The sequence below is a fragment of the Trichechus manatus genome, unplaced genomic scaffold (genome assembly GCF_000243295.1).
Source record: "Trichechus manatus latirostris isolate Lorelei unplaced genomic scaffold, TriManLat1.0 scaffold00035, whole genome shotgun sequence".
Taxonomy (NCBI): domain Eukaryota; kingdom Metazoa; phylum Chordata; class Mammalia; order Sirenia; family Trichechidae; genus Trichechus; species Trichechus manatus.
The window spans coordinates 18,839,835-18,855,553 of NW_004443971.1; the positions used below are offsets into that span (position 1 = coordinate 18,839,835).

A 15,719-nucleotide genomic window follows, 5' to 3' on the forward strand; every position below is an offset into this window, starting at 1 on the left:
ATGAAAATCTGTCATAGTCATAGAGATGAGTTTTTCAAAATTCTAATTTTCACTTCAAAACTCCGATTTTATGATTGGCAATGAATAATGTCAATTGTTTTCCTCAAAGTGATAGGCACTTCATTAATTTTCCTTAACTGTGGTCAGAATAACCATAATTTGTCTGTCAGCTGTTCTTTCAAGTAAAAACGGTATTCCATGAAAACAACCGCTATTCCATTCGCTATTCAAACAACTGCACAAATGGTTTCCTCGAGACCGTTATTTGCTGCAGTAGCGCTTTCAGCATAGTTGCCATTTTGTCACGCGTCAGATTAAAAAGACATGTACTCAGAGGTCAAGATTTGATAAGAATAATACCCTATTACTGCTTCCTCAAGGACATTTTTAAACAAAACTGGCATTTTTTTATTACAACCGTGTGACACAAAGAGTACAACAATTAGTAGTTTGGTGTCACCGCCTTGATTCATGCTAAGGCATCAGCAGTTTGCAAATAATTTCTTAGTATTATCATAAAAATAGTTTTGGCCTGGAAGACCACATGAAAGGTCGCAAGGACCTGCTCCTACTCCCGTCATCCCCAGAAATCTGCAGATCACACTTTGAGAAGAGTCGGTCTAGTCAAGAACCTAAAAGTCATCCTTTATTCTTCCCTTTTCTTTATCTCCCTGCTCATCACGTCCAATCCATCAGTAAGTGACATTTGTTCTATTCCCAAAATTTATCTCAAATTTGTCCATGTTTCTCCATCACCACTAATACTACCCTATGACAAGTTATCATTATGTCTCTGCCTGTTGTTGCTAGGTGCCATCAAGTCAGTTCCAACTCATAGTGACCCTACATACAACAAAACGAAACACTGCCCAGTCCTGCACCATCCCCACAATCACTGCTATATTTCAGCCCATTGCTGCAGCCACTGTGTCAGTCCATCTCATTGAGGACTTCCTCTTTTTCGCTTGCTGACCCTTTACTTTACCAAGCATGATGCCCTTTTCCAGGGACTGGTCCCTCCTAATAATATGTCCAAAGTACGTGAGATGAAGTCTCACCATCCTCGCTTCTAAGCAGCATTCTGGCTGTACTTCTTCCAAGACAGATTTGTTCGTTCTTCTGGCAGTCCATGGTACATTCAATATTCAATATTCTTCAAATCTTCTTTGGTCTTCCTTATTCATTGTCCAACTTTCACATGCATATGAGATGATACCTAGGACTATTATAATAGCCTATTAATTAGTCTCTCTTTTCCCATCATTCTCTTCACTGTAATATTTTAAAAACATAAATCAAATCACACCACTCTCACTGCTCTTAGAATAAAATCCAAACTCCATTCCAAACACTGCAAGGCCCTGTAAATAATCTCTTGTCTACCTCTCAGGTCAGTGGTAGAATTCTTGCCTTCCATCTGAGTCACCTGCGTTCAATTCCCGGCCAACACACCTCATGTGCAGCAGCCACCAGTCATCCGTCAGTGGAGGTTTGTGTGCTGTTACAATGCTCAACAGGTCTCAGCGGAGCTTCCAGACTAAGACAGACTAGGAAGAAAGGCCTGGCAATCTACTGAAAAGCAACCAACAAAAACTCTATGGATCACAACAGTCCGATCCACATCCAATCATGCGGATGGAGCAGGACTGAGTAGAGTTTTGCTTCACTGTGCATGGAGTCACCATGAGTCAAGGGCCAACTCCATGCATCTAACAACAGCTACAAACCTCTCCCACATTGGCTCATACATCTCCCCTCACTGATCACCTCCACTGAATTTCCTCTGTTCTTGAAATCTGTTGTTAATTGCCCTCGAGTCAAAATCTACTAAGTCCTTTCTGCCATCAGGGCCTTTGTACCTGCTGTCCTTGCTACCTAGAATCTCTAATTGGCTGGTTCAAAATCAGGCCTACCTTAACTACCCCCTCAAAGCAGTATCCCTTCCCCACTCCAGTTCTATCTTTCCCATCATGACTGTATTTTCTACGGAGAAATTGAAACAATTTGCACTCTTCTCTCCTGGTCAGTGGGGCTAACTGCGAGGGATCAGTGTGTGCACCAAACTCCTTGGAACCATGGCATCCCTTTCCCTTGCTCCTATTAACATCTTCAAGGCTGGACCTGATGAAGAGAGAGTAGAGACAGCTTGTCTGTCTTCTTTTATTGGTGCCATTGCTAATGGAGACTTGGTAATGAGCACTCTGGGACCCAAGGCCATGGATAAGATGCTTTTAAGCAGCGGACAAGATGCCTCCCTATGGTAACCAATGATGGTGCAACTATTCTAAAAAACGTTGTTAACAACCCAGCAGCTGAAGTTTTAGTTGATATGTCAAGGGTTCAAGATGATGAAGCTGGTGATGGCACTACTTCTGTTACTGTTTTAGCAGCAGAATTACTAAGGGAAGCAGAAATGTTAATTGCAAAAAAGATTCATCCACAGACCATCACTGGAAGTTGGAAAGAAGCCACAGAGGCAGCAAGAGAGGCTCTACTGAATTCTGCAGTTGATCATGGTTCTGATGAAATTAAATTCCATTAAGATGTAAAGAAAATTATGGGAACAACATTATCCTCAAAACTTCTTATTCATCACAAAGATCACTTTACAAAGTTAGCTACAGAAGCTGTTGTCAGACTGAAAGGCTCTGGTAATCTGGAGGCACTTCATGTCATCAAGAAGCTAGGAGGAAGTCTGGCAGATTCCTACTGAGATGAAGGCTTTCTGTTAGACAAAAAGAAAAAGAAAACAATGGAGCAAATCAACGAAAGCGAATTGAAAATGCTAAAATTCTTATTGCAAATAACTGGAATGGATATGGACAAAATAAAGACATTTGGTTCCAGGGTAAGATATGATTCTACAGAACATGTAGAAAAGGAAAAAAATGAAGGAGAAAGTTTAATGTATCTTAAGCATGGAATCCATTGCTTTAACAGATAATTTATAATTACACTGAACAGCTCTTTGGCGCTGCTGGCGCCATGGCTATTGAGCATGCAGATTTTGCAGGTGTGAAATGCCTAGCACTTGTCTCAGGTGGTGAAACTGCTTTCCCCAGAATTGGAAATTGTAAACGTTTTTGAGGAAGTCATGACTGGAGAAGACTCATTCACTCTTCTGGGGTAGCCCTTGGTGAGGCTTGCATCATTGTTCTTCGTGATGCCATTCAACAAATCTTAAATGAAGCAGAAAGTTCTCCACGTGATACTCTGTGTTCTTGCCCAAACTGTGAAGAATTCTAGAACAGTTTATGGAGGAGGCTGTTCTGAGATGCTGATGGCTCATGCTGTTACACACCTTGCCAACAGAACACGTGACAAAGAAGCTGTTGCAATGGAGTCTTATGCTAAAGCCAACCCATCATAGCTGACAATGCAGCCTATGACAGTGCAGCTCTGGAGGCACAGCTCCAAGCTACCCACAGCAAAGGCAATATAATGGCTGGACTGGATATGAGGGAAGGTACCGTGGCAATATGAGGTATAACAGAAAGTATCCAAGAGAAACAACAAGTTCTTCTGAATGCAGCTGAAGCAACAGATGTGAATTTACGTATGGACATTAACAAAGCAGCACCAAGGAAACATGTCCCTGGTAACCACCCCTGTTAATAAGCATTCCCATATGCTGTTGAGTTCTGGGCCAGTTCATAGCGAAGCTGTGTTTGAAATGGAAGAGTTCAAACTCTTGAAGAATGTGGAATCAAAGTTTATCTCTGGCTGTTATATCCTTAAGTTTGGACATTTAGCTGACCCTCTGTTTTAACGTGGGTCTAATTTATTTGCCATTTCATTTTCCATACAATTTAGTTGGTTTAAAAGTTCATTTCTTATATCATGATTAAAATATTGATTAAAAAACCGATTTGCAACATCTTGTTTATTGTTTACTTGCTTATTGTCTGTCTCCTCCACTATACTGTAAGTACCAGGGTGGCAGGAACTTTGTCCTTTGCTCCCTATTGCATTCCCCAGAAAGTGCCTGACACACAATAAACATCCGCTGAATAAAGGAACAATTAATGGAAATGAAGAATAAAGGACATATTTTAGACTTGTTTATAGGCAGACCCTTAGGACTTGTAATTGATGAAGATATGGTTAGAGATGGGAAGGAGGAATTGAGGATGATTCCAAGGTTTTAGCTTGGGGGATGAGGTGTATGGCGGCACCACCACATAAACGAGGTAATATAAGAGAAATCAAAACAGGGTGGGAGGTAGAGAGGGGAAGTACAGGAGGGGAATGACAGAGGAAAATCTAATTGTGAGTTATTAAGAGAAAAGACCAGACCATGTACGTGAAGTCTGAATTTTATACATACAGGCAGTCCCTGAGTTAGGAACATCAGACTTACCAACAATTTGTAGTTGCCCTTCTGTCATATAAATTTGCCCTCACTATGAAGGACTAAGGGACCAACTGCTACTGGCAACAAATTCTTTATCACAACCACCTTCACTTGCTGGAAGTGCAGCTTTTAAATCATTGAAAAGGTTTCAATGCTTTTCTTGTACTAAAATAAGGCTAAATAAGAACTATATACACCTGTTCTGGCTTACCTACAAATTCTTAAAAGACACATTCAGGAACAGATCTCATTCGTAACTCACGGACTGCCTTATACATAGGAGTCCCTGGGTGGTGCAAATCATTAACGCACTTGGCTGCTAACTGAAAGGTTTCTGGTTTGAGTCCACCCAGAGGCACCTCAAAAGAAAGCCCTGGCGATCTACTTCTGAAAAAATCAGCCATTGAAAACCCTATGGAGCACAGTTCTACTCTGACACATCTGGGGCTCTCATGGGACAGAACTGACTCAACAGCTACTGGATTTGTTTTGGTATATATGTATACATTTCTTTTATATATATATATATATTTCTTACACATATATATTTCTGGGTTTATTTCTTACATATTTCTGAATTATATATGTGTGTGAGTGTTGGTGAAAGCTGGACAATGAATAAGGAAGACCAAAGAAGAATTGATACCTCTTTGAATCACGGTGCTAGCGAAGAATGTTGAATATACCATGGACTGCCAAAAGAACAAATAAATCTTTCTTGGAAGAAGTACAGCCAGAATGCTGCTTAGAAGCGAGGATGGTGAGACTTCATCTCACATACTTTGGACATTTTACCAGGAGGGACCAGTCACTGGAAAAGGATATCATGCTTGGTAAAGTAAAGGGTTAATGAAAAAGAGGAAGAACCTCAACAAGACAGACTGACAGAGTGGCTGCAACAATGGGCTCAAACATAACGATTGTAAGGATGGCGCAGACCGGGCAGCGTTTTGTTCTGTTATACGTATGGTCGCTATTGAGTTGGAACTGAATCGATGGCACCTAACAACAACAAATATGTGTGTGTGTTTTACTATGGCTAAAATTTGCCATGTAGAACCTTTGGAGAAGTAGAGGTCAATACACTGTCTTATAATTCTCATACCAATTACTTTTTAGTCAGCTAAAGCTTTTAAAGTGTTTGAAAACAGTTCTTTTTTAAGCACATTACACTCCCCCAAATCTTTCAAATTCTACAAATATTTTCACACATATTCCCAAATTCAGTGCATATTAAGGTAAAATAATTTCCCTATTCTTTTGTGTACCACATTATTTTACAGAATATAAAAATACAAAATTAGGAAACTGAATTTCTGATATAAAAGTTAAATCAAGATGAAACCATTTGGTTTTAAGAAATCAGGTCTGACAGTGGATTGAATTTCCATAAATCATATGACCCTGGCAGGGAAATTATTAAAGTATTGTATACTGAATATATTATAAATAATAATATAGTCCTCACTGACACTGTATTAGAAAACCACCTTAATTTGAACACTGAAATAACACTATACCACTATCCTCTAAAAATGAAAATAATATTAATGACTTTCCTAGTTCCCATATTTTAATAAATTTGTAACAGTTCTAAAGTTAACATAACTATCAGCAAGTTAAATCATGCTAAGCATATACTCTTTCCTGAATATTATTTGAATTGAACAACCACAGGTAGTGTATTCACCTTAACCAAAATCTTAATCAAAATGAGTTGCTTTATTCTAGATCTACAGACATCCTCAATAAATCTCAACTTTAAAAATTTAGCATTCTTTTTGCAGAAAATGACCTAAAATAAAACCAATGAACACAAGCATTAACCTAGTTCTCAGTCAGTTATAGTAATAAAATTTATGTAGTAAGAAAAAGGTGAAGCTTAAAAATATTAAAAAATATATAAATTTTGGAAAACTTGTCACCAACTTTAAATGAAAAGGGAAGAGGCCCTGGATAAGCAAAGCATTACTGAAGAAAAACACAGGCCTCTCACTACCTAATCTCAGAGCCCACTACACAGCTACAGAAGTCAATACAGCCTAGTACTGGTACAACAGACATACAGACCAATGGAACAGAGTTGAGAACCCAGACATAAAGCCATACGCCTATGGTCAGCTGATCTTTGACAAAGAACCAAAGTCCATTAAATGGGGGTAAAGACTGTCTCTTTAACAAATGGTGCTGGCATAACTGGATATCCATCTGTAAAAAATGAAACAGGACCCATACCTCACACCATACACAAAAAGTACTCAAAATGGATCAAAGACCTAAATATAAGAGCTAAAATGATAAAGATCATGGAAGAAAAAATAAGGACAATGCTAGGGGCCCTAACACATGGCATAAATTAAATACAAACCATAACTAACAATGCACAAACACTAGAAGAGAAACTAGATAACAGGGAGCTCCTGAAAATTAAACACATATGCTCATCAAAAGACTTCACCAAAAGAGTAAAAAGAGAATCTACAGACTGGAAAAAAAATTTTGGCTATGACATATCCGAAAACGGTCTAATTTAGACCCTAAAATCTACAGAATACTTCTACACTTCAATAACAGAAAAACAACTAATCCAATTAAAAATAGGCAAAGGATATGAACAGACACGTCACCAAAGAAGACATGCAGGCAGCTAACAGACACGTGAGGAAATGCTTGTGTTCATTAGCCATTAGAGAAATGCAAATCAAAACTACAATGAGATACCATCTCACCCCAACATTACTGGCAATAATCAAAACAACAGAAAATAACAAATGTTAGAGAGGTTGTGGGGAGATTGGAACTCTTATGCACTGTTGGTGGGAATGTAAAATTGGTATAAAATGGTATAACCACTATGGAAAATAATACGGCACCTCCTCATAAAGCTAGAAATAGAAATACCATACAATTCAGCAATCTCACTCCTACAAATATACCTAGAGAAATAAGAGCTGTCACACGAATAGACATATATGCAGCCATATTCACTGCAGCACTATTCACAATAGAAAAAAGATGGAAACAACCTAAGTGCCCACCGACAGATGAATGGATAAATAAATTATGGTAAATACACACAATGGAATACCATGCAACAATAAAGAACAATGGTGAATCTGCGAAACTTTTTACAACATGGATGAATCTGGAAGGCATTATGCTGAGTGAAACAAGTCAATCACAAAAGGACAAATATCGTATGAGACCACTATTGTAAAAATACAAGAAAAGGTTTACACACAGAAAAAAAAAATCTTTGATGGTTATGAGGGAGGGGAGGGGTGGGGAGGGGAAATCACTAACTAGATAGTAGACAAGTGTTAACTTTGGTGAAGGGAAACACAACACACCATATTGAGGAAGTCTCACAACTTGACCAAGGTAAAGTCATAGAAGCTTCCTAGACACATCCAAATACCTTGAGGGACCGAGTTACTGGGGATGAAGACTTAGGAGCACAGGCTACAGGGACACCTAAGTCAAGTGGCATAACACAGTTCATAAAGGAAATGTTCTAAATCCTTCTTTGGTGAGTAGCATCTGGGGTCTGAAAAGCTGGTGAGCAGCCATCTAAGTAAGATACATGTATTGGTCCCATCCTGTTTGGAGCAAAGGAGAATGAAGAAAACCAAAGACACAAAGAAAATATTAGTCTAAAGGACTAAAGGACCACATAAGCCACAGCCTCCACCAGCCTGAGCCCAGAAGAACTAGACGGTGCTCGGTTACCACCACCAACTGCTCTGATAGGGATCACAATAGAGGGTCTCAGACAGAGCAGGAGAAAAATGTAGAACAAAATTCAAATTCACAAAAAAAGACCAGACTTACTGGTCTAACAGAGACTGGAAGAATCCCCAAGACTATGGCTCCTGGACACCCTGCTAACTCAGAACGAAAGCCACTCCTGAAGTCCACTTTTCAGCCAAAGATTAGACAGGACTATAAAACAAACAATAACACATGTGAGGAACGTGCTTCTTAGTTCAAATATAGGAGACCATATGGGCAACACCTGCCCAAAAGCAAAGACAGTGAAGCAGGAAGGAACAGGAAAAGCAGGAATGGACACAGGGAACCCAGGGCATAAAGGGAAAGGGGGAGAGTGCTGACACATTGTGGGGATTGCAACCAATGTCAAAAAACAATCTGTGTATAAATTTTTGAACGAGAAACTAATTTGTGCTGTAAACTTTCACCTAAAACACAATAAAACTTAAAAAACAATTTTTTGGAACAATATAATTTCGTGCATTTTACTGGTGATCATTATTTTTGTCAACAAGACCACTGTAATTAGCCTTCAGATGGAAAAAAAAAGTTTTAAAATTAAAGTCAACATTAAAGAATGTTTGGCTAAAGAAAAATATTTCCTTCATTCTACAACAAAAAATTAACAAGAAAAACATAAAAGCAATCGTATAATCTCAAATTCAACATCCTATTTAAAGATTAATGCAAAACTTCTTTATTCAGCAAAGGTTGTGTGTACATTCTATTCAAAAATACTTTTTCCTTCTGTTTGCAAACATACATTTTGAAAATCTCATGATGCTATCACAGTTTCTCTGCAACTGACTGTACGTACCAATCTTGATGGTAAACAGTTTCAGGAGTTTTTTTTTTTTTTAAATAATTCAGAATTTTAAAGAATTGAAATAAACTAGCCCAGAACTTATTTAATAGTTTGCTTTCCTTGAAATGAAGTTCCCTTCAACCTTCAAGTTTATTCATACAATCTTCGGTATTCCTTCTAGTTATACGTAACATTTAAATATTCTATGAGAGAATTTCACTGACCAAAACAGCTATAACTTAAAAATAACAATACAGAAAGAGGAATTAACAGAATTTAGAAAGCAACACTCCTACCGTCTAAAGTCACTGACTTAACTATATGTATATGTGACACCTAAAAACTGAAAGGGCACCATGGAAATTCTAGGGTGACTGATACTTGGCAGAGTCTGAATATTCAAATATAGAACTAAATATTTTTCTTGGCCCCAAAGTCACCACTCAGCAGGAAAATTCCTGACCTCACCCTCCTGTCTCCATTTGACTGACTGAGTCGGCCAGTATGTCCCATAATAAGCAAGCAAGTGATATGTACACAGCACGTAACTCAAGGAAAATTAAGAAGTGCTTAGAGTCAATAGCTCACTCCTACATTTCTGTGTCATTATGAGTAAATTCTTAAGAGCTACTGAGATAATTATCAGATCTTTGAAGAGAATGATAAGTTTCTAGAACATCACACTCAACAGTCATCATTACTAAAACCACAACTATAGGTTCAACTCAGCAACAGGCTCTAAACCTCAAGGAAAACATTGAGTCAGCGTGGGCTAGTTTACTTCAGGAGTCCCTAGGCGCTGCAAACAATTAATGTACTTGGCTGCTAACCGAAAGATTGGAGGTTCGAGTTCACCCAGAGGCACCTCATAAGAAAGACCTGGAGATCTACTCATGAAAAATCAGCCACTGAAAACCCTATGGAACACAATTCTAATCTGACACATATAGGGTCACCATGAGTCAGAGCCGACTCAATGGCAACTAGTTTTTTAGTATACTTCAACTTTTGGCATTCTGAATAATTTATACATATTCCACATACCCACACACATACTCTGAACATATACAACAGCCTAGCATAGTCCATCCAAATTACTGGTTCCACTCTAGCACTGTTCATACCTCATAATCACATTGGCTCTCATAACCTTTATGATGAAGCCTCTCCCCTTGGCCCCTGTTTAAGGTCCACTGCCTACTTCAGTTGTGCTTTAGCCCTTACCTTGCCTCTACGGCTCGTAAAATAGCTCCTGTAGAATCACAGTGCTACCTTGTTCTCTACTGCTTTTCTGCATCCAGTTATGCCCCAAATTCTTTTTTTAATGGCTCAGTCACAGGGACTCATTGCCAGATTCACAATCTATCTGGTGAGTTATTCACTTTCTAGGACTGATAATCTATCTGAACACCTTTATATAGCCAAAGAATGATTTTTTTCTGCCTTGAAGAATCTGTCTGGTCCCAAGGTCCTAGAATCTCCCAGTCAAATTCATTCTGATCCCAACGCTTTCTTCCAATATATGTAAGTGATATCACCCCCAAGAAATGACAGGTTTAAAAAAAACAAACAAACAGCTTAACCAACATTTTACCAGTCCTAGAATACAACAAATAATCTTGGCTTTGTACTAAACCTCGCAATAAAATACTAAAAAAGTATAAAGATTTCTAAAAAATGTTATAAGCATAGTAATAAAATAGTAACTTAAAAAAAGCTTGCTTTTAAAAACTTGACACTCAGACTTTATAACTCAGTAAGTCTATAACTACTACTAACACAGCTCATTCTACCATTTTTATATGCTGTATTGTTATATTCCTTGCAGAAGAACAGAAGTGTAAAACAAGAAAAACTAATACATATATATGATTATCTTTCCTGAGGAACTTATGCTCTATTTTAAAAACATTACATTAACCTAGCACCCAGATCTTGGTTTCTAAATACCATTCTCCACTTAAATAAACCAGGGCTCCTTGGAGAAATAGATTCCAGGGCTGGGGCTGGGAAAGTACTAGATGATCCTGAAACATCCTGTTGTGCCAGAAAACAAGGAAATGCTCAAAGAATGATGTGAACATGTCTAAAAGATACAGAGACAGCTTGAATGGGTTCCCACAGGCCACATGTGGAACCATTTGATAGGGTACGGGATTTTCATATTTTATTCTTTCATAACAATGATCAACTATATTGTTCCTTATCTAATACACTCTGTTCTGTATTATTAAAGACTCCAAAAGCTGTTTCCTACTATTCTTTGCAAAAACATTTTTTAAGTATTCTCAAAAAAAGAACAAGTTAAAAACGGCAATCCAAGCATAAAATGAAATCAAATCATAGCACTGGAAGAGAAGTAGCAGAAAATCTAATTCTAGTTTAATTCTAACCCCACAGTTTTCTTCATAAAGTGGAATGCTCTGCCTTAATTTTATTAAAAGCCTACCCACAACACAAAGAAGAATTGCATACTATGAATAAACATAAAATACACTGAATATTACCAATAAAGAAACGCAAGTTTAAGCAACAAGGAAATATCACAGAATTGCTGGTCTATCAAAATGATACAATTTTTTTAAAAATTACATATAATGCTCACAAGAGTGTAATGAACTTTCTAGAAAGCAATTATGACAATATCATTTTTATTCAGTACTTTTAATCCCACAACTCATTCTAAAGAAATAAACCAGTAACTGAATTTTGGATTACGTGTAAGAATGTATATTACAAAAGCATTTATCATAAAGAAAAACTGGAAACAATGCAAAGGTCCAACAATATGAAAATGGCTAAATAAACTACAAGTACATAAATGGAACTTTAGAGTGACAAAAGGTTTATTAAAATGTTTAATGATACTTAAAAATATGCAAAATACAATGTGATGTGAAAAAGCAAGACTCAAGAGAAAAATTTCCATGCTGTGTACTCATAAGACACATTCTTCCCATTATCAAAATTACAAATAGTTAACTGTATAGTTATTTGTTTAAGCTATCTACCTTGCCAAAATATAAGCTCTGTAAAGGTAAAATATTGTCTGTTTCATACATCACAGTATCCCCACATGACAAACACACACCAAATAAATGTTTTCTTAATGATACTATTATGAATTTTTAAAGTTCCAAAATATGTTGTTGTTAGGTGCCCTCAAGTAGGTTCCGACTCACAGCAACCCCATGCACAACAGAAAGAAACACTGCCCAGTCCTGTTCCATCCTCACAATTGTTGCTATGTTTCAGCCCATTGTTGCAGCCACTGTAACAATCTATCTCGTTGAGGGTCTTTCTCTTTTTTGCTGACCCTCTACTTCAACAAGCATGATGTTCTTCTCCAGGGACTGGGCCTTCCTGACAACATGACCAAAGTAAGCAAGATGAAGTCTCACTATCCTTGCTTCTAAGGAGCATTCTGGCTGCACTTCTTCCAACACAGATTTTTTCATTTTTTGGCAGTCAATGGTATCTTCAATATTCTTCCCCAACATCAAAATTCAAAAGCATCAATTCTTCTTTGGTCTTCCTTATTCACTGTCCAGCTTTCACATGCATATGAGGCAATTGAAAATACCATGCCTTGGGTCAGGTGTACCTTATTCTTCAAGGTGACATCTTCGCTTTTTAACACTTTAAAGAGGTCTTTTGCAGCAGATCTGCCCAATGCAATATGTCATTTGACTTCTTGACTGCTGCTTCCATGGGCGCTGATTGTGGATCCAAGCAAAATGAAATCCTTAATAACTTCAATATTTTCTCTGTTTATCATGATGCTGCTCACTGGTCCAGTTGTAAGAATTTTTGTTTTCTTTATGTGAAGATTTAATCCATACTGAAGGCTATAGTGTTTGATCTTCATCAGTAAGTGCTTCACGTCCTCTTCACTTTCAGCAAGCAAGGTTGTGTCATCTGCATACTGCAAGCTGTTAATGAGCTTCCCTCCATATAGTCCAGCTGCTCAGATTTTTTGCTCAGCATATAGACTGAATAGCTATAGTGAAAGGATACAACCCTGGGATTGCTGAGTAGTTTAATAAGTTAATAAGTTAATGGTGCATATAAAACAGAAGGTCTTTATTTTGTATGACAAGAAATACAAAATAAAGAAAGCACTTCGGATCATCCTACATCACCACACACCTTGCCTGTGCTCTCAGCCATGTTCTCCTTACCCATTATTTTTTGTTTACTACTCATAAGATCATCACAAAAGACTGGATATTTTATTAGCATACTGAATTTGTATTTTAGTCAATTTATCAAGTGAGAAAATAGGAAAAAAAGAGATATGATTTCTAATAAAAATAATAGTGAGTTGAAAAATGTAATGAACTTTTCAATTTAATGGAAAAGTAGGCATTACTTTCTCCTGACTATTCAGTGAATAAGAATAGATTATTAAATAAAATAGTTAATTGCATTGAAAGCATGTAAATGTCATATTTTCATTGGAAAATTAAGCCCTTTATAAGAACAGTTGCTTATGAAGTCCTATAAAATACATATATGGTTATTAACTGATCAATAAGAATGGGATACTGAAAAAAAAAAACAGAAACAGATAATCAGAGAAATCAAACTGTTAAATATAAGCTTTTTTGATATGTGATACTTTATGTGAGTTTTTATTTTTTTTACAACACTTAGCAAACATCTTATTCTTTGAACTAAATCTTTTTAGAGCTGTTGCTATGCTTCAGACATGTTCTCTCAAACATTTGATCATTTGCCATTAGAGTAACATGCTGGGAAAGAAGAATTCTACACCGGAATGTAGGTAAGTGTCCAGTGAAATCATATTTTAAAGTTGTTTTAAGCTGAAGCATCACTGAAAAGTAAAAAAATAAAGGTTGAGATAATCAAGACTAATGTTTTTATTATGGTTCTTGCTCACATCTGCTGGTTCAATTTTATCTTCTTTACTAATATACATTGCTATGTTAAGAGTCTTAAATACAAAGGTTTGTAGCACATGAAACAGAATCCTTAATCAAGGGATGACAGACCCAAAAACTAAATGAGAGCCTATCAGCCAACTATCACTTCCCATATCCACTAACTTCTACTGAAATCATTGTTGTAGGTATTACTGTATCTCACTACCTTAATAAATTTAGTTAATACAAATTCTGTTACCTAATATTTTGATTCTGCTTTACTATTTAAATAAATTTATTATGAGATTAAAATAACTTTTTTTGCTTAGTTTAAACAGCAAAAGCCATGTAAAGAGTCATGTTACTATAACTTGAAAATGCCGAAAAGTAGATGTCTTTAAAAATATACATTATAACATAATATGGAAGAGAGTACCTCTTTCTTCTTCCTAGAAATTTGTTTCATATTCCATATTTTTTTTGTTTTTCCTCTTTTTTTAAATTTTGTTGTTGTTGAGAATATACACAGCAAAACATACACCAATTGAACAGTTTCTACATGTACAATTCAGTGACACTGATTACATTCTTTGAATCGTGCAACCATTCTCATCCTCCTTTTCTGAGCAGTTCTTCCCTCATTAGCATAAACTCACTGCCCCCTAAGGTTCCTATCCCACATGTTTAAAAATTTCTCTAAGGAAAAAAAGCTAAGGAAAGCTGCCTTTTTGCTTATTTTTCTTTGCTCTTATTTTCTCTAGTTTAGTGAACTTAATAAGAAAAAGATACCATACACCATTATTAAGGTGAAAGGATGAACTCAAGTCTAACACCGGCCCTAAGGATATATAAAAGAGCACACCAAAAAAATTCTGAAGTGTGATTTCATGAGTAAATTACCTTTGGTTCACTTCTCAATTACACATTAATCTGGTTCTCTCATAGCAAATATAGTTATTTAAAGCCTAAATAAGAGTTTTCCATACTATATCATTTTGACCAAAGTTAATCCTGAGTGCATACTATGAGTTAGTAATTCTCAGCCCTGGGTGGTTAGCAGGATCACCTGTGTAACATTTTTTTTTAAAAATATAGCTGCTTGGGCCACCCTGACTCCCACCTTTGATTCTGATGGGGTAGGTCTGGAGTGGGACCTACATTTCTCAATTAAAAAAGAAATCAATAAAAAGGTATACAAATAATTATGACAGACAGCTAGGTTTGAGAACCATACTGCATTTGGATTTAACAGGTAGTGGAATCAGTCTACTTTCAATTTAGCTCCTTCCGTCCAGGTGTAGCACTGCAGCTGAGAGTGATGAGCACTTTGACAATGCTGCCAAAACTGCCACTTGTATTTGGCCCCATTCATAAAGCTGTTTTAAACTCAGGTAAAGAACATGAAAAAGCAGCTCATGCTCAGCCCCTTTCTGCATCTAAATTGGATCCAAACAAAAATGAGCACTGGGCTTTTTAGTCATGACCTTTGGTGACTAAGTGGGAAGACGGGGAGGAGGAGGGGCAGGAGGAGAATCCCTGAACCATCCTGGTAGATTTTTGTTGTTGTTAATATTGCTATTATTATCTGTTACTACATTTAAAGGAAAAGGAAAATTGGAAGGGATCACAAACATCTCTCTCAGACCCACAAAGAAGTCTCTTCTAAATGCTTCTCTCCTCCTTTTTTAAAACAGATCAACTCACCCATTAGTTTCAAAACCATGTGTAATCTGGTTTACTCCCCAAACTGCAACACTTTAAATAGTTATTTCAGACAATATGTGTAAGTGTAATATCTGAATTTCATTTTTAAAGTAACAAACATATAGGTCTAAGCTACTGATCCCACCACCCATCTGTCAGTCTGTTGTACTGTGGTGACTTGCATATTGCTATGATGCTG

The 15,719-nt window shown here is 36.9% G+C and overlaps 1 protein-coding gene and 1 pseudogene across 5 annotated transcripts in view; one reads left to right on the forward strand and one right to left on the reverse strand.

Annotated features, from left to right (window-relative positions):
- NEK7 (NIMA related kinase 7) overlaps nucleotides 1-15,719 on the reverse strand; it is a 183,499-nt gene that overhangs the window by 105,015 nt on the left and 62,765 nt on the right. The gene's annotated exons all lie outside the window — the stretch shown is intronic.
- On the forward strand, nucleotides 1,132-4,701 carry LOC101350047 (T-complex protein 1 subunit beta pseudogene; annotated as a pseudogene).